We start from the raw sequence: 19,411 nt of genomic DNA, 5'->3' as shown, positions 1-19,411 counted from the left end.
TGCAAAACTCAATGAACACAGTCATCGAAAAATGAAAGCTACTCAAAGAGCCCAGTAGGAGTCAAATACACTAAGCTTGAAATAGATCTGGACCTCAAATTTTGAATCCAAACTTTCGTAGACTTCCAGCTATATCTGTGGTTGGTCTGAACTTCTTTCCTACATTATATGCCAGTGTCTTAAAATATACTGCTGTGATACCCTGATGCAGTGCTAACGCTTCTATTTCCTGAACAGAATTTCGCATTTAGGGGCTTGATCTTTCTGGTAAACTTGAGCCTGGGAATGAAGGCAAAGAGGGAGCAATCACCAGTATAAATATACTGATAGCAACTTCTTGCCTTCCAGATAGCAGCTGTAAACGTCTATTAAGGTCATAAATTGCAGCAGAAACGATCCTTTTGTTCTATGCTTCTCATTTAGCACTGTGAGACCTTGGGATTAGTTTCAGTCATTCTGGTATAATATTTATCAAATGACCAAAAGACAAGTGACAAAAACAAAACTAGGTCTAATCTACTTGTAATGATGTAGAGAGAAAGAGATGAAGACAGTAGTTGGGGAAACATGGATATCATGAAGGACTGCAAGTCAAGAGAAGACGGGTTTCAGTTTGCTTCCCTTTTCATCTGCAAAACATGACTGGGATTCTAGTTGCTCTTGTAATAAAAAATAATAAATCATTTTAATGATTAGCAATTCAAACCAATGCCATGTTAAAATGTCATGTTCCAAGGTCAACTAAGACAACATAGCTTGTACTTCATGCTAAAAATATCTGAACAGTCATGGAAGGCGGCCAGGAAAATACTAAACCAACATGACAAATCCCATACCTCCTGCCCCAAATACTAAATCCATTACTACCATTTCAGGCATGGGCACCAGCACTCCAGATTCCTCCTCCTTCGCCGTTTGTCTTCGAATGACTTTTGAGCGGCCTAACTCACCGTGACGCCTGGGCTGCTCCAGACCTGTCTCATGCTCGTGAGACTGATGTATGAGCGGAGGCAAATACCAGAGTATGCTCAAGAATACACATCTGAATGGGAAGTGTCAAACAGTCTGATAAACTGCTACAGTTTTCCAAAAATATGGCAAGTATCGGCATCTTAAGACACTACCAGCTGAGGGAACAAAGATTTCTTTTCAGGCTGGAGTAGAATGGCTCCCACAGAGCCCTTTGGTGGGGAATCAATGGGCTTCTGTTGGGCAGCTCCACGCAATTGCAAGTTCTCCATCGTTTCTGTACTTAGAAAGACGGCGGAGCAGCAGCAATAGGAAATAAAGTGAAGTATTAAGGAAGGACTCATCTACGGCCAAAGGAATAAATAAAGAAAAAGAAAATAAAATCCACAAAGCGGTAACACAGACAGACAAAAAGAACCTATGTTTTCTATCACACATAATGAAACGTCTGACAGAGCAACATCTGCAGAGGGATCAGAGCTGCTGAGGATGAGAAGGAATATGAGTATTATTTTTCAATTGTAAGATGTACTAAGCAGGAGTGCCTTTAAAATAATATGGCTTAAGGGAAGATTAAACCAGATGCACAGGGCTATCTGGCTTCTTTCAAGATGAAAGTCCAGCTGTGGAGTTTAAATTCAGCATTTAACACTAAAATTGATTGTAGATTCATAACTGGTATGTATATATTGCAGAATGTTCTACACAACTTACATGCAGTGGTGGACATTGGAAGTTTAATAGTTTTGTTGCCTTGTATTTAAAGTAAACCCAAGCCCTGTACACAGGGTGTATGAATTGCTGAACTAATTATGCAGGATTGCAAAACCTTTAAAGGCCCCAGGAATACCAACCATTTAGAGAGAAAATGATCAAAATTTCTGTGGCAACCAGTAGTAATATTAATGATTTATATCAATTAAAAAACTGTCTTCTGCTCTCTTCTTCTACTTTATTCTTTGACACTTTAGTTTGTCTACAAAATTTTTAAAGTATTCAGAAGTCCTAAACATAGTATTTTTTTTTCTATACTACGCAAGCAATACTGCCAGCCAAGCAACAAACTATATTTCATGGCAGAAAAATGGTGGACAAAAGTCCAGGACAACTGCCCAAAAATCATGAATGCCCAAAAATCATGAATGCAATCGTGAGAGCAATAGAAAGCCGTGATTCATTTTCCCATTTTACCACGTTCCCGTGTCAGATCTTATGCAAGCCAATTAACCTCTTGCTCACATCTACATCCTTAAAATGGAAAAACCCAATGAATTGCATAGAGCACCGTGACAATAAATATGCGTAACACTAAGAGCTATTTAAAACAGTGTATTGTTGGGAGTCACACAAATACTTCTCACAGGAGGAGTCTACGTCCTGGTTATCTGTCGTTCTGTGTAGTTATTTAAGCTCAAATCAGTTGTTTTGTATGAAAAGCTACTCTTCTAATCTGATAGCATTTTACTGTTCTAGATGGTTAAATCCTACCGTTGAAGCTGAGCAATTAGTCTAAGCTAGTCATTTAGGGTTTCTCTATTGTCAGTGCAAAGATATTAGTTATCCTAAAGAGTATTAACATCTCTCTCCATTGACTACAAGGGGAGGAGATACCCAACTTTTAAATACATACATTAGGCAAGATGAATTCCACTTACATGCCAAAAACGAAGGCGAGAATTCTCATGTTTCTGCTTCAGCATCACCAGGCAGGACATACGCGTTGTGCTGGGACCACCCTGGTGCCCTAAGCACATCTGCCACTTCTAGATGTGGATGTACCCTGCCTTCAGGACACCTCCAGCGCTCAAGCTGAAGTTAAGCAGGACTTCCAGGTCTGAAGCAGACCTATATGCTACACCCATGTAAAGTCTGAAGCAAAAAGAAAATCACCCTCAGCTTCAGAAGTGGAACACATGGGGTCTTTCCAGTGTGCTTTGGGAGAGCAGACAGTTCGTTTAGGTGTCTCCTCTTAAAATCTCCTAGCAAAATGAGCAACTCATCACCTGCAGCTCTTAGGTTGTTAGAAATCTCTAAACGTAACTGGACAGTTTCACTGGTGAATGTGAGTAGCAAGAAAGGGGCTATAACTCCATGGGTTATGTCTCATTAGGCATCACCTCTGCTCTTGAGGTTATTGCTTGTTTTAATCTAGAACAAATTATCATGTGTTTGTCTCAGTTTCCTCTTTTGACTTGTTTGTTTACACAGCCTTTAAGATAGCTGTATACGGGAGATAAAATTTGGTTGCAGACTTCAGCAATTTGACATTTTATCAGATCACTAATCACATGGCACTGGAGTCCTGCACTTGCTAGTTGTACTCTGCATGTACACCCAGGTCGATATGTTTCTTCACTGTTTGAGAATATGATAACCCAAGATACAGAGACACCATTTCTCACCAGTATGTATCTTAATACAATTTCATGGTAATACCATATTGATCAGTTGTAGGGGCAGCTGCACGTGTGCACTCCATGATGTCTTCAAGACAAATACTAACTTTATGCATTGTGTGTGTTAATCATAGCCACACTATCTGGGGGTGTCATCATGGTGTGCAGGAAAAGGAAAATTATTTTCAAGCTCATATAGTAAAGATGCAGCAAATCATAGTGTTTTTTTTGTCTCTCTTTTTTTTTTTTTTTTTTAAGCCATGCAATAAAAACAGTCTAACATTTGCTAGCACCTTCTTTTGTCTGTTTTGGCAGATCTTTTAGATTATATACCTAGCTTTCCTTTCTGAGTCATGGGGGTAGCAATTACTTACAGACCTACAAAATGCAGGTCAGTCTGGATGATGCAAAAGGTCTTTTCTAGTGTTACTTTTTCCACCTGGGAGCATCCAAGGAGCATCATGAAAATAAAATATCACAGACAGAAACCACATAAGTTCAAAATGTTGCGTAAATGCTGAAGATTAATATTTGGGCAGCAGCGAAATAAAAAGTTTCCTCTTTAAAGCGTAAGCGAGACTGGTATCCACTGCCTCTCTCCGTTAGAAAAGGTGTGTGCTGCCTCCCTCTAGCATTCAACAGTGCTGACTCAGAGCATCTCAGCATCTGGAAGACAGGGGAACCAGAAGGAACAAAATCCCCTATTTACTTAAATTACATGCTCTGGTGCTTCCCCCACCCTCAACAAGGAAGGGGCAAAAATTGCAGCATATGCAAATCACAGATTCTAACACATAAACACACATCAGAGGGGTTTTTTTGTTTTGTTTTGTTTGTTTTTTAAGACAATACATCACTTGAAACAACTTACAACTGGCCAGGTTGTGACTGCAGACATGGCTACTCTACAAAGCAAATAATTTAGTTGGAAAGATCTACGTGTCATAAGAACATCTGGCCGGCAACTAAGGGGAAGGAGGAGAAAGCTGATCAAAAGAGCAAAGAGAAACAGGGGAGGCAACAGAGCAGCAGATCTGAGAGAAAGAGAGAACGAACACAGCTGCTTATAGAATCATTTATTTTCTGCTTTAATTTAAAGTCTATTTAAGGTATAAGTAGAACCTGCTCTGTCTAAACAGGAATATTTTTATTTCAGACTTTCAGCAATGCCGAGATAATCACTTTTAGATGTGTCATGTGGAAAATCAAAGACTTTGTGTTCTTATGGGCACAATCTAAAGAAAGTGAACTTTCACAACATATACAAATGTATAAGCTGTGTATATGAACATGCATGAATGAATGCAAACAATGTTAATAATTACAGATGAGAATTTAATGGGTATTCATCCTCTTAAATTACAACTAAAAAAAATCACATTTAACAATTCTATCAAGCCTATTTTAAAATGATCTTATGGTGGTCTATGCAGAAGGATTGTTTCACGTAACTATGAACATTAGGAATGATTGTGGATATTTAAAAACAAGGTATAAGAAGACAGAACAATGTTCAGGAGAAACTGATGTACAAGTGAAAATGAAGTGGAGGTTTAACGTCTTGGATTTTGCATCCAGATGAGTGGATGCATCTACCAAGAGTAGAATGTGTGTGATGTGATAAGTGGACTTTACTCCAGTACGGTCCGACGTGAAATGTAGGCTTATTAGAACAACTCAGCATCCATGAATTTGCCTATAGAGATAGCTAATGTAGCATTGTGCTATATGGAAGGGAGAGCCACTGCAAGTATTATAGTTTGAATTAGGTGAAGTGATCTTTAGTTGCAAATATTGGCTGAGAACTCTTGATTCGTTACCTAATAATGCTGAGTTAGACTTTGAAGAAAGAGTATTTACAGATAACATATTTCCTTTTATATACTCTCCAAAGAGAAGGAAATGGATCAATTTCTATACAGTTGCCATAAAAATAAAATGAATAGCTACAAAATATTTTTATTATTTTACAAATAAATTAGTATAAACAGCTATTTCAGAAGCTTTCACCCTTCCTAATTAACTTTATTGCATGATAAAAAAATCATGTCACTTCTTTAATACTTTAAATTCACTACCTAATATTTTATATACAGAAGATGCTCTTTTCTTCTCTCTCTCTCTCTTTTTTTTTTCTTTAAAATCTATTAGCATTGATTAAAAGGAAAGAGCTGGAATATAAATCTTCAGTTAGATTTACTACAGAATACATTTTTTGACCTTTCTCATGTCATCCAACACATGACAACTTTGTGCAAGATGTTAAAAAATGGTTAGTGATTTTTTAGTGATTCTAGTCCCCAGATTCATAGTTTTATAGGGTCTGTGGTTCAGAGTTAGGACATTAATTTGTGGGGAGGAAGAAATAAATCAGAACCCATGAAAACACCCTGTGGATGGAGGCATTTGAAACTCCCTGATGTAAAACCTGGCCAAACTGAGGTTCTGGGCTAAACGATTCCTCTAAAATTCCTCGAAAGGTATCAAGTTTGAATTTGCTTTTATTAGTCTGACATACACATTTAAAATGAAATCCATATATTTTAGTAGTGAGATACCTAACCGGGGAAAGCATTGCTTAAAACCAAAATCTTTCTAAATTAATGGAGGCAGCATAAGAAGCGGCATAGATCTACTTGCAAAAAGCTCTCTCCTGTGGAAGGCAGACTGTTTCCACCAGCTTGAATGTTTTAGTGGAAGATACATGTATATCCTAAGCCACAGAGGGAGGAAGGCTTAAGCTAAACCAAGCTATCTGATAAAGGTATGATCCCAGCTCACGAACATGAACAAACTGGATCCTAATTCTGAGTCCCAAGGTGAGCACACTTTGCATGACCAAACTCTTCATATAGCTGGTTCCTCCAGACATGCTTTGGCCTGATTAATCCTACTTAACTTTGGAAACTTAACAGAGAAGCCCGAGAGAGTAGTCACTCTTGGCTTCCTCCACAGTGAGCAGAAAAAGATGCATGTTTCCCCCTAATATTTCCAGTCCAGCTCACCAAGGAGCTCCCTTTGACTACATGGGAAGTGCAGGTGAACTAGTGTCAACCTCTGCATCTCAGTTAAGCACCATCAACAACTGGATGACAGGTCTCCATGTCTATCTTGTCCACAGATCCTGCTTCCACAAGAATATTTGGGTTATGGGTGCAGGCCTGGCAATGATGTTCTCTCTGGAAAAGGGTTGTGCAGTACTGCTCACACTTCTTTCTAACTTTGGTGTGGCAAAGATGCACATGTGGCACCTCCAAAGTGCCTTGATGTTACCCCTGGAGAAAACCAGGTAACAGAAAAGACTCTCTTTCAAACAATTTCCATGCCCTACAACTGATAAATGGTTTAATTCAAATAAAAAAGCATGAGAGCAACCACATATTATTTATCTCTCTCTTCCCCACAACCAAACACCAGCAGACTCCTCAGCTTCTCATTTTCCACAACTAGATGATCAGATACCAATTGCCAAAAGCAGTTTCTTAGTCTCCAGCAGTGGATTTCTTGCGATGCTTGCCATGTTGCTAGCACCAAACAAAGGTCCCTGAAGCCCCAGAAGGCTTATTGAAATGAAAAGGCAGTAGAGGCAAAAGCTGGAGAGTGAAAGGGGTGCACAAGGAAATAAGTCATTTGCAGATTCCTCCCATTTCAGAACTCAGTGAGGTGACACCGTGGAGCTGCACAGAGGCCCATGCTTTTGGGACATCTTCCTGTGTTCCTGAATTGTTTGGTGCAATGCATGGTCAGTGCCCACAGCCTTGTGGGACCCCATCCACATTCAGCTGGACACAGCCCTTCAGCACGAGCAATGTGCTAGACACTTCAGCAAAACCTGCGCTCTGATGCTTACAAGTGTCAAGAAATCTGCTAAAGCGTTTACATATTGTGACATTAAACGCTTGGTAACTCTCCACATCGTTCTGTACTTTCGGTGTTCTCAAATCCACATCATTCATCTGTCTTCTGCAAGGCCAACCCCTGCAAAATTTGCTGAGCGCACTTAACTCCAAATTAACACCCTGTAAAAGCAGTTCCTCCCTTCTTCTCATATGCTGTTATATGTAAAATCTACACCCAAAGTTAATTTCTTGCTGACCTTGTGCTGATTAATGCAAATTAAATTACATGCTAATTGCCCCAAATGGTTTGCATGCAGCCCAGAAATCAGTTCTTTTTGCTGGTGGTAAAACACATTTGTGATTTTTACACAATGGTTGCATTAAGTCATTGTTAGTCTTGCGGCATCTTCAAAAATCACATGTTTTTTGTAGCACCTTATAGAAAGCAAGAAAAAATAACCTAAAAAAGCATTATTATGTTCTGATCCAGTCTTGCAGAAACCTCACTTCGACCTCGTGGGAGGAATTTTATGGCTCGTTCGGAGCTCAAGCTCCAAGATGCATTTTACAAAACCTTGAGCCAGTTTTGTTAAACCCGTCACTCCCTAATCCCCTTGTGCTTGTCAGCAGAGTACACAGGCACTTGATTTTGGACGTCTGACTTGATAAAGGGTGGGGGAGGTAGGGAGGGAAACAGGGACTGCTATTTTAGATAGATCCTACAATATTCTTGCAATTCAAAAGAGAACAAGGAATTATTTCAAACTGTGTTACCTTGCAGAGAAGCTCATGGAAAGGGGCTGTGTACTGTGTTCCAGGGTATCGGTGTTTGGGCACCGAAGCTGAATCCCAGCCATCATACCTGATGTATGATGGTTTACTGGAGCTCTGTTTGGCACTTGGCACGGGGATCAAATGCAACAGCAGGTAGTGCTCAGCTCTTCAGCAGTCCCTGGAGAGGCTGCTGAAGTAAGTGGTCATATTCCCCTCCATACTTTATCCCAAAGTAGGTAAAGAAAATTATGCCCATTTTACAGAAAAATCTGTCACACAGAAACATGAATTTATCAAAATTATGCATGTGGCATGAGGCAGAGCTGAAAACAGATTTAGCTGAGAGAAGAGCAATGCACTCAGATAGCACTCCCAGCCGAGCGATCAAGTTTGGAGAGGATTTTTCTGCCCCATTCATGGGCAATAGATGCTCAGACCAAAAAGGCACAAACCAGCTACTCCACATGCCCCCAGCCACCCAAAATGTCCTAACCCCAGCAACAGAACATGAGATCCGACAACAAACAGTCCAACATCCACAATGCAAAAGGCCGTAAGGGTTAGACTGTAGAAAGGACAAGGAGGCTGAAGACTCTCACCATTGTCATTCCTATTCTAGTCATCCAAAGACTGAACAAGTAGGATGAACTGATAAAAAATGACGTATACAGATATGGCAAGCCTAAGATGACCTAATTCCTAAGAAGTGATTTTTTTTTTCTTTCTTTTGTTTTTAATAGTCTTTTCCTTTATCATTCTACTATTAATTGATGCTATTTCTCCCTTCCTTCTGTAACAGCCATGACCCTGTTTGGCCTGATTTTGGTAGCATACCTCCTTTCTTAGATATACTTGACTTTGACTTCTACTACAAACTGAGGCTGCCAAAATCCAGGCCACCCACACTACATAATCATGACAGCACAATTCACCCAGTTTTAAACACAAGTTCAAAGTCTATCTTAACAAAGCTTTATAACAGATACCTGACAACGTAAATTCCTCAATTCCGAGATGAAAATGTGACCACCACCACCACGAGCTCTGCTCCACAACACTGACCCTAAGGGGCTTGTGCTGTTGAGTAATAAAAGTATTATCCTTCCAAAGTCTCTCCTGAGCGGAGACTGTTGTGTCACATGCTGTTAAATTACATGTGATGGGTCTGTCGTTAGGATTACTCTGTAGGAGAGAGAGCTTGGAGGCTGCCAGATTCATTAAACATCTTCAGTGGGACTTCATGGCGGCCTTTCACTTACCCTGAACAAACAACAAACACACCCTTTGTGCTCAAGAACAAAGGCAGATTTTTGCACTTTTGTTTGATGTCAGTCACAACTCGAGATTAAAGCTTCTGCTCTGTGTATTTCAAAGTTGTCTCCCCCCCCCCCCCCCCCAAGTTGCTCCTCTGGCTGTTCACTAGGCACTTCAAAAAGGTTTACAGCTAAGAAACCCCAAACAGAACAATATTAATAACAATCAGCTTCAGAAGTGCTACATATTTTTGGCATTTGAATGCATTTCACTTGTAGATATGACTGAGGAAGTGCAGGAGTAACATATGCAGGAACTATGTTTTTCTTAATCACTTTGCATCAGTGATGCAAAACCAAATCATGGCTTCCCTTGCAGGCTCCATACTCTGATGCAAGTGAAAGATGGATGTTCACTGGTATATACAACAGATTGCTTGGTTTTGGATGCCTTTTCTGAAATCTGTAGTATATAACAGTGAACATCCGTCTTTCAGAAATGGCATCCAAAATCAAGCAGCCTGATATCTAGGAGAAGGTTACACCTCTTTTGTCACCTCAGGGACAACCCAACACACATTCCCATGTAAAAGGGCACCTTAGCAAGTGTCCACCTCCCACACACTATTTTAAAATATCTGAAGTGGAATAAGGTGAGCTGCTACGAATGCTGCCAAAACAAAAGTAGGTATTGTCAAATTCAGGAAAGAAACAAGTGACAACCAGTGAATCAGAAATGCTCTCTGGCATGTGGCAAAGAGCACCCAGACTTAATGCTTCAATTGTCTGGGAAACTCTTCCTCCCCTTGGATCTGTAGGGAATAGTAATTTAAAGTCTCGTCTGTGTGGCAGAGGTTAGCAACCACATCTCTCAAAACGGCCTGACTTGATGACGTGGGGTCACTTGATCCAGCTTGACTCTTCCCAACTTGTGAAGAAGACAAATTTTTGCTGTGCTTGACTGTCCTTCTCCACACCCCCAGCTACAGAACTCAATTAGATGGAAAACATAACCTCTCACAGTAATTGTGTCCTTGGAATATAAACTATATGAAGGGTCACATTCTGCTACCTGAAACCTTTAGTGCTGTCAAAGAATGGATGGAGCCACTCTGAATGTAAAAGCCTTCCACTTTGGCTGAGATATCAAACATTAGATGACAGAACCTGAAGGTGAGAAGGAGCCACAAGAACAAGTGACTGTTGGAAAATGCTTTTCAAAGCAGAGGACGGAGTGTTTCTATGGTTTATCTGTGCAAGAAGTTGAAGATTTTACTGCTGCTGTCTGTGAGCTCTCTTTGGATGTCTGCATGAGTCTGAATTTCTTATCTTTCTTATCATTCTAACATAATCCATTATGATGAAAAAAATGTCTTTCTTTTTCACTTACAATACTAGATTTTAGGAAATATGTACATGTGAGGTTTTTTTGTTGATTTTTTTCCCCTCTAATCGTTTTTCTACACTGCATTTGGAGCAGGTGCCTTCTGGGTTGTTCTCTATTGACACCATGCATGCCATATATTTATTTCTTCGGCAGTTGAGCCATATAAATTGGTATATGCTTTCATCCAGGTGCCAGAGCATGGCTGAAGGAACACCACATAGAAATGCGTGCAGCGATCTGAAATGTGCCAAACCAGAGGTTAACAGAAGCACACATGTGTGGGTTTGATTTCTCATTTAAAGCCTTTTCTATTCCAGTCATGTTTATAAGTGTTAAAATTGTCAACGAATTGTGATCTCCTGATGTCTGGAACTTCTTCAGGGGTCCAACACGTCTCTTATACAACTCTTTTGAGAAATACCATAGAAAGTTTTACACACTCAAGAGATACAGGCACGATTGGGCAAACCCTGTGATTTGGACATGATTTTTCCTTGCTAGTTCTTGTCTTGGTCCATCTGATGGCACCCATGTATCTTATTTAAAGCATTTAGGATTTCTGTAGATGCTATATAAAGAACAGGCTATGGAACATATTCCAAGTTCTTTATGTTTGACCAGTTACAAAGAAGACTGTAAATTTAACAGTTACTCAGAGGCCCACCTTGGTATACTTGTTTAGTAGTTTCAGTGTGAAGTGATCTAATTATTGCAAGCAGCAGTAAACATGGTTAAATCCTCAAATTCTTGTCAGCATACGCTCCGTTGGACATAAATTATGCAGAAAGCCTCACCAAAAGATATGAGCTGATGTGAATTGGTAGCACAGTGCTTTAATGCACAGCAGCCCCATCATTAATATTAGGTTTGCTTTAAATAATGAAACAAAAGTAAAAATGTTCCCCAGAGGACACAAAGCGTAAAGATGGAAAGTTGTAGTGTGTGTGTAGAAAGCTAGTTGTGTAGTTCAGAGCATCTTCTTAGGAGTTAATCAAGCAGCCAGGGGATGTGCTCAGAGGGGTTCTGTTCCACAGGAGCTTTACCATTCACTCCTTGATGTACTTTAATATTACAGCTGATCATGTTGAAGTTCATTGTTACAATCTAAGACAACATTACAATATACAGATCATCCAAGCTCTGCAGATTTTTTACTGTACCAAAATGTCTTTATCTTCTTATTTCCAGTTCATAAAGCTACACCAGGAGGGAGAGAGGGAAAGATCCTACCTACGAATGGTGCTGTTTTCCCCAAACAGCAGTTACAGATACTGTGCTAGGAAATGTGTCTAATCCCAAGTTGCCCACTGATGGCGACCCAGGGAAGAGAGATGGTAAATGGAAGAAAGAAATGAGAACACTTAACATGAGGGTTGTATCCTGACAAAGTCAGGATGCAGCCAAGGAGTGATAGGTCTGGTGGGAAGGAAATACTCTGAGACCCCATCATTTAAATGTTTGCTGGGATGGAAGTACAGCAATACCAGTAGTGACAAGAAGTTTTCCAAGACCACATACTATTTCTCTCATTTGTTTCATCAGCTCTCATTGCTTCTACCCAACTGCACTGATAACCTATGACCATGATATGCAGAATAGATGAAAGCTAGCACTACAAACCCAAGTTTTGCCTAACTCCAGTGCTTGGGTGACATTCAAGGCTGTCCCAGTGGCTGTCCCTCCAGGCTAAAATACCCATGGCTAGGGGCATTCAACTGCTCTCTGCTGCATGAACTCTCAGTGCTGAGAAGAAAAAGTTGCCAAGTTTATGTGCCTGGGCTGCAGCACAGTGCAAGGAAATATGCAGGCAATAGAAAGCACCGAAAGCTCAGTTCTTGGCCTCCATGCCAGACAGAATAAAAGACATCCCTTACTTTTCCAGAGCCTGCAATTCAGACACCACAAATCAGTTGGAGAAGTCAAGGGATTCTGGCCTCAAGGAAAGGGTTATCTAACATTTTATAATAGTAAAGAATCTATTTCATATTCTGCCCGGTATAGTTCAACTTCACTTCACTAAAAAGTTCTTTGAAGCCCTTGACCTCTACTTTCTGAAACAGAATAGCATGAAAACATACGTTCAAAACAGATTATGATATTCAGCTGCTCTTAGGAAATTCTCTATGCAGCACCAGTAGATCAAATTATTTTCATTATATCATTTGGTCACAAAGAATACTGACATAATTAGGGAGCTAAATAGCAACAGTTTCCTTCTGGTAAATTTGCTGTAGCTAATTTTGTTAATAAGACTGATAATTGTTTTACGCTCATTCAATATGTTAAGTTTACCTAATACTAAAACCAATCAGAACCTTTAAATTAATTTTTGTTTCATTTCTAAAGGAATCAATGTCATTATTAATCATAAAAGGAGTGCCGAGTCAGAGGATGATAAATCTCCTTTGGGCTTATTTGACTTTCATATTTATGGTTTGGATAAGGTTATTATGAAGGAATTTTCAAGAAATGATTGAGGAGGACAGGGAAGAGAGGGAGCTAGGAAATACTATGCTTGAATGCTACCCTGCTATTGACTTCAGCAGAATGCATGCAAACAGTTTGATTTCTTTAAGTTCTGCAGATTTAAGCATGGCAAAAACGTGTTCAAAATAAAACAAATTGCTCGGAGTGCCAGGCTACAGAGCCCTAAGATGTACAATTTCCAAACCAATATGTTTGAGAGTGGATTTACAAGAAAACAGGAGAAGAAAAGATCTGGGGCATAGAACTGATGGGATTTTGCATGCCTGGCACTGGTGGTTTTGCTTTTAAAGCATTAGGAGAACATTCGCTCAGACTACAGTTGCCTTTGTTGCATTTCTAGCTTCACTGCAAAAACTTACAATATGGCAGCTATTTTAGCTACACTTCCACAACTCAATATATGATAATGTGGTGAAACGTCCTAGATAAATGTGTCCAATTTTCACAAAGCCAGTGTTGCCCACATTGCTTTTTACATGCTTTGACAGGATAAGGTCAATGCCCATTGGCTGTGCAAAGAACAGAGAATGTCATCGGTGTTGCTATTGTCATAGTAACGTTCAGACCCGGCTCTGGGAGGTGGCAGTCGTTGGTCACCGTGCCGAGAAGCTGCACGCACACGCGCTCACTGTTAATTCTCTCTTAAAAGACAGGACACGCTGTGCTTGCAGGTTAAGTGCAGGACTGTATTTTACTGTTGCCTTGAAAGACAGACGTGGTAGGTTATGCTGAAATGTTGGTAATCAAAGGTTGCCTCCCAGAACTTATCACGCCTTCTGCTGAAGAGGATTTTAATAAAAGGTGAAAGCCACACATTGCTTGAATCAGGATCTGAATTTGGAAACCAACCAACAAAACCCAGGCACCCCTCAACACAATCCATCACAACTGGCCCCTGTAAAACACCAATATATGTTTTTTTGAATTGATATGATGAAACACATTTACTGACAAAATACGGAAGATGTAAACAATTAGAACAGAAATGACTTCAACATGGGTCTTACAAAAGCATCCTTTGTCTTTCATTGTAACTTTTAGGAGACAAATCTATCAAAGGAAAATGTTATGATAATGTATTACCATGCTGAGTTAATTGTCAATTGCAAGTTACTTAAGTGTACTTTAATGATATGTTTAAAGCCTTTTTTCAACTCTAATAGCTATTAATGGTAGCAAGAGAAAATGAAACCAATTTTCCCTAACTTAAAGTGGAGCTCTATTAAGCATAAGGGAACAAAATTCTAAATATAACGAATTGTTTAGGTATTCCAGCTAGCAGGAACCCACACTGTCCATATTTCAGTCTAGCTACATACTATTTTCCAGGCAGCACTTACATAACATCATGCAGTATCAAATATGTCAATGTTAGAGAAGTTGGATTCAGTTCTTCAAATGGTCTGAAATCATTCCCAAGGATCGAGATGCGTGAACAGAAAGGAGAATGACATTACTGCCCAAAGGATTAATTCAGTCTGAAAAACCAAGGGCCATTAAATACGGTTTTCGAAGATTGCTGTTTCCACAGATGGAGAATTTTGTTTCATGGATAGTTGACCCTATGACAACAAAGCCAAATATAACTTAACAAATCCTCCTAAAATTTGAGATGTCTACAGTTAATCTCAAGAAAATATTTTTGGGTGCCAGAAATTCCATCCCCAAATAATTTCCATTTGTTTCCATTGCTCTACTATGCTCTTCAACACAAACCTTCTTCCTGCCACCTAAATGAGTGGATTTTGCCAGTCTTGTGTCATTTAAAGGCATATTACTGTCTTGAATCATTTGTTGTGCCGTAAGTCAAGCAACATATCATTAACCAAGATGGTACCTACTACCCTGGAGATGCCATGAGTGTGAACAACTACTTGCCAGGTGTTTGCAGGCTTTTCTAGAAAAGACCTTCTTTCTTTTCTCATAAATCAATATAAATAAGATTAAATCTTTTAAGGGAAACAAGCACAGATGACAGCATGACATCTTCCACAGTCTCCCATGCTGGTCTTTTAAACCTGATAATTTTATTAAGGTGTTTAAGTGTCAAATAATTTCATAATAAAACACAGAGAAAACTGTTAGCAATGTGAAAATCAGCCACTGTCAGTTGTTAAGGGTTCAGCAAGTTTTTTCTACATGACAAAAAAATCTGTACTTTCGTTACTGATTCGCTTCTTGCATTAATACTTTTGAAACAGAAGTGCCGATGAAACCTAATTCCTTGCTATTCCATTTTCATTAAGAAAAAAATTGTAAGTTGTCTCCTATATCTTGGGAACAAGGTACTCATTAGGAAAAGCTGTTTCACTCAATCATCGGGTTTCAATATGCTTAAATTAAGCTACTCTTAAATCTTACAACTAAATACTTTAATTCAGCAAAGTCAGTCAAAAGAGGGAGATTTTTAATGCCAGAGATGCTACAGTGTTAAATCTCCTTTGTGACTATTTTGTTGCACCAGATCCCAGAAATGGGGTATGAACCAAATGTAAACACGTGTTCTTGCTTATGAACTTTTAAGCCTTTTTTTTTTTTTTTTTTGCTTATGTGGCATTTAAAAACAACCATATAGCATCAGACAATCTTCATAACCAAATGTCTTTATGTATACACATCTGAAAGAACATATGTTTGGTTGTTTGCTGCAGCCCTATAAACAAAAAACATAAATAGAAGCCTATGGTTTCACTCTCTTATTTTTCCAAAGAACTTCCAATATGAAGTAAACTCTCCCGCATTTAAACAGTCTTGCCATGTGCATGCATAATGGCATATGCTGGAGGCAATTCTGCCTGGCTTAAACAGTAAATTGTGAACATGATTCCTACATGTAGGGACACAGTCACGTTTTTCAGGGGAAATAAGCCCCTTGTGTTGACTCTTGTGCGAACCGTTCATCAGCTCAGAAGAATGGAGTCCAGCAGTCAAGCACAAGACAGGAGCATTAGCTCCTGAATTGCCACATTGTATGGCTGGTCTCACCTGAGCGAGAATCTGCAACCTGGATGTTCATATTTAAAATCTGATGGTTTTGTTAACTAAACTTCCCAGACTCATTTGGACTCTTGCTGGGGTGAGGCTGCAAAAAAAAGGGGGTCAAAGCTCAAATGCCGCTTCCTACAGGAGCCTTTAGTAAAAGGGAAGGATTTATGCAATTTCAAGAGCAACCAGAGTTCCCACTTACTCCTGTTTTCATCCTTAAGCCCTTGCCAAAAAGCTGCAGTTTTTGACTCGTAGAGTGAAGGCACAGTAGAGAGGAAGGAGGAAATTCAATGCTGTGTAAACAAATACTCTACCTGAAGGGGAATAAAAAAAAGCACCAAAACTGCAGTCAAATATTTACACTTCTGCAGATTCAGGCAAAACATCAAATCATGCTGTACTGTTAAGAGCCCTGTTCCCTTCCTCTCTATTCTTTCTTCATTGCCTCCTCCTGTATGTGCGTTTCAGCTGTTCCTCTCTGCATTGAGAGCTGCAGCTACAAGGAAAGATCCTCTACAAAGCTCTGGAGATAGAGCTGGGGATCTACCTGGTGTATGGGGCAACACCCACCCTGCTGAACCCTCCGTGAAATACATTTGTGAAATGATTTTAAAGAATAGATCCAAAATTTTTGGATCCCAAGTATTTTTTTTTTTTAATCATCTAGGTATTTGAGATACACTTTATACCTTTTATATACACTTATATACTTATATACTTTATATACACTTTATATATGTATCTTTTTATATATATCTTTTTTTTTTTTTTAAATCATCTAGGTATTTGGGATACACCATCATTCCCATGGATTTTTTTGGTAAATTTTGTTTTGTGTGGAAAATTAAGCCCATATTTTTGGAGGTATATCAGGCAGTATTTCATCCTGGCATATACTGCAGAAAAGGCCTGGAAAGAAGATGCACAAAATAATACCCAAAGTGTTCTTAAGTTCATGCTGTCCACGTGATGATCACAGTAACACAAAGACTTCGCTGCTTGAGTCTGTCTACCACCTAATTTCATAGTAATTGCTCGTCAGTTGGGGAAAACATGAAGCAAACAATATGGTATTATTATTATTTTAACTCAAATCTATACTTCATGGTAACAGTATTAAACAATTCTTGACAGAAGATTACACACCCCTTGGCCAAATCAGCAGCAGTATTTTAAAATTGCCAAAAGAAGTAATTCAGGATATGTTTGGGGAAAATGAATGAGTAAACAAATATTTTCAGTTGTGTTTCATTACAATTCATTTATTTTCCTTATCTGTGCTACTTTAAAAACATCACCAAATAATTAAATCTCTCAAAAGAATATATTTAGAAGATTGTCACATAAGAAGACGACATCTTACAGAAAGGGACTTCTCTGTATATTCAGCTAATTGATAGTTTCCATACCACCAAGTCTGTCTGTGTGTTTTATTCTGAAACAAAAACTAATTTCGTAATAAGCAGCTAGGGCTAGAAATGAGTTTCAGTGGGTCACACTTAATCCCTTTTCATCTCCCACCAAATCAATCACTTGCTTCAAAAAATACTTAATTGCCAAAACAAAACAATTAGCAATATCAAACAAAGCATTTTCTTCCCACACTCTCCCTCTGGTTCATCAACATTCGTCTGCCTGCCTCACAGATTTTCAGATGCTCTGACTGTCCACTCCTGTTAAAGATCAATGAAAGCAGCAATCACTCAGAAGATCTGAAAAATCAGGACCAAATTGGGCAGCCGTAGTTAGTGGCTACTTCTGAATTACTGGGCATTTCAAAAGGGTTTCGCAGGAACTGTGTGCCGTGTTGCCATGCTTTAATCAAAACTATTTAAATCTTTTAATAATTTAAATGATCATATTACTTTTTTATTGTCGTTGTTATTGTTACGGTTATTATTATTAAGAAAAGGGGAAACGGCTTTAGCCTCAATAGAGAAGTCAGGGATGAAGTGGCTATCAGAATGCTGCGCCGGATAGAAGAACCACAGACAAATACTGAGTTTTTATTTTTATTTTTAAATATAATAGATTGGATTTCTTATGGAGCCCCAAGGGGCATAAAAGCAAAAAGGGACCGGTGACACCAGCTGCCCCACATGGCACACCCCGCAGATATTTCTCCTGATTCTCTCTCTCTGGCCCCATTCGGAGTCCTTCCCCCGCAGCATCCTTGGCTGCACCTGCGGCAGGAGCAGCTGGCAGCACAACACCCCAGATTCCTCTTTGCAGAGCTGAATAGCTTGCAAGAAGAAAGGGAGGCCACCTTCTCTGCTCCATCTGCAGCAGGGACGAGGTTACTGGGCTATATTTCATGTTGGCTTGAATGAGCTTACTCCTAGGAAGGGCACCAGCGCAATTTGGGGTCATACGGCGAAGTCCTGTGCTCAGGCTTTCCTATGAGTGTTTGAGCATGGCAAAGCAGAAAACCCTTGTCAACATTGAGATATATTATATACGGGCCCTGTTCCCACTCATACACATCTGCCCTCTGTGCCGCATACACAGTATGCAGGGAACTGAACATAGGTGTAAATTCCTTCCTCCAGCTGCTTTATATTCCAGGGAGAGATAAAAAGACTTTAATGCAAAAGATAATCACCCCTCTCATTCCCACACTCACGTGTGTATTACAAGTGCATGTGAACAACCTCCTGAGAAAAATGCGTACTGGATGCTTTATGTGTTGATCAGCTTTACTCTTACCACGCAGCAGCTTTACACCAGTGTCAGCAGTTATCTGGGATATATTAGTTTTATTAGTGCAGCCCCCATTGGCCCTACTCATGCACAAGAATCACCTCAAAGACCAAAGGGCCCACAATCTTCCTTAATTACATCAGTATAAATGAGATCAGAATGTGGTTCTGTTGCTTCATTTCCCAGCACACAGTTAGTGTCAGCTTAGGTAACTTTTCAAACGAGTGATTCTTCCGCAATGAAATTCAATGGATTTATTTAAGTTCAATAGATTTTAATATTATACTTGCAAGAAAGGAGCAGGTCTTTTTCTTCTGACGTGTTTTATTTGGCAGTAAATGGGCTGCCACACATCAATTACAGCAATGTAATCGATGTAATCTTTTCACCTTCTCCGGAAAAATAAAAAATGAACTAACAAGCAAAACCTCACCTCCCTCCCTAAAACCTCAGTTCCTGAACACAACCCCTTGAATTTATGTTCCCCCAATACTTCAAAGTTTCCCCAGGTATCCAGAGACTTCACTATCCATGAAACCTAAGGGAAATTATACAGTGATTGACTTCATAGTTATTGCAATTTGACATTGTGCTTCTCAACCTCTGGGGTCTCAATTCTTA

The 19,411-nt window shown here is 39.4% G+C and overlaps 1 protein-coding gene across 5 annotated transcripts in view; it reads right to left on the bottom strand.

The window, feature by feature from the left end:
• The window catches only part of CELF2 (CUGBP Elav-like family member 2), a 568,240-nt gene that overhangs the window by 263,232 nt on the left and 285,597 nt on the right, over positions 1–19,411 (bottom strand). The gene's annotated exons all lie outside the window — the stretch shown is intronic.

The sequence above is a fragment of the Anser anser genome, assembly GCF_964211835.1.
Source record: "Anser anser genome assembly, chromosome: 1".
Taxonomy (NCBI): Eukaryota; Metazoa; Chordata; class Aves; order Anseriformes; family Anatidae; genus Anser; species Anser anser.
The sequence above is the reverse complement of the archived record's forward strand: the minus strand, read 5'-3'. Positions and strand labels throughout refer to the sequence as shown.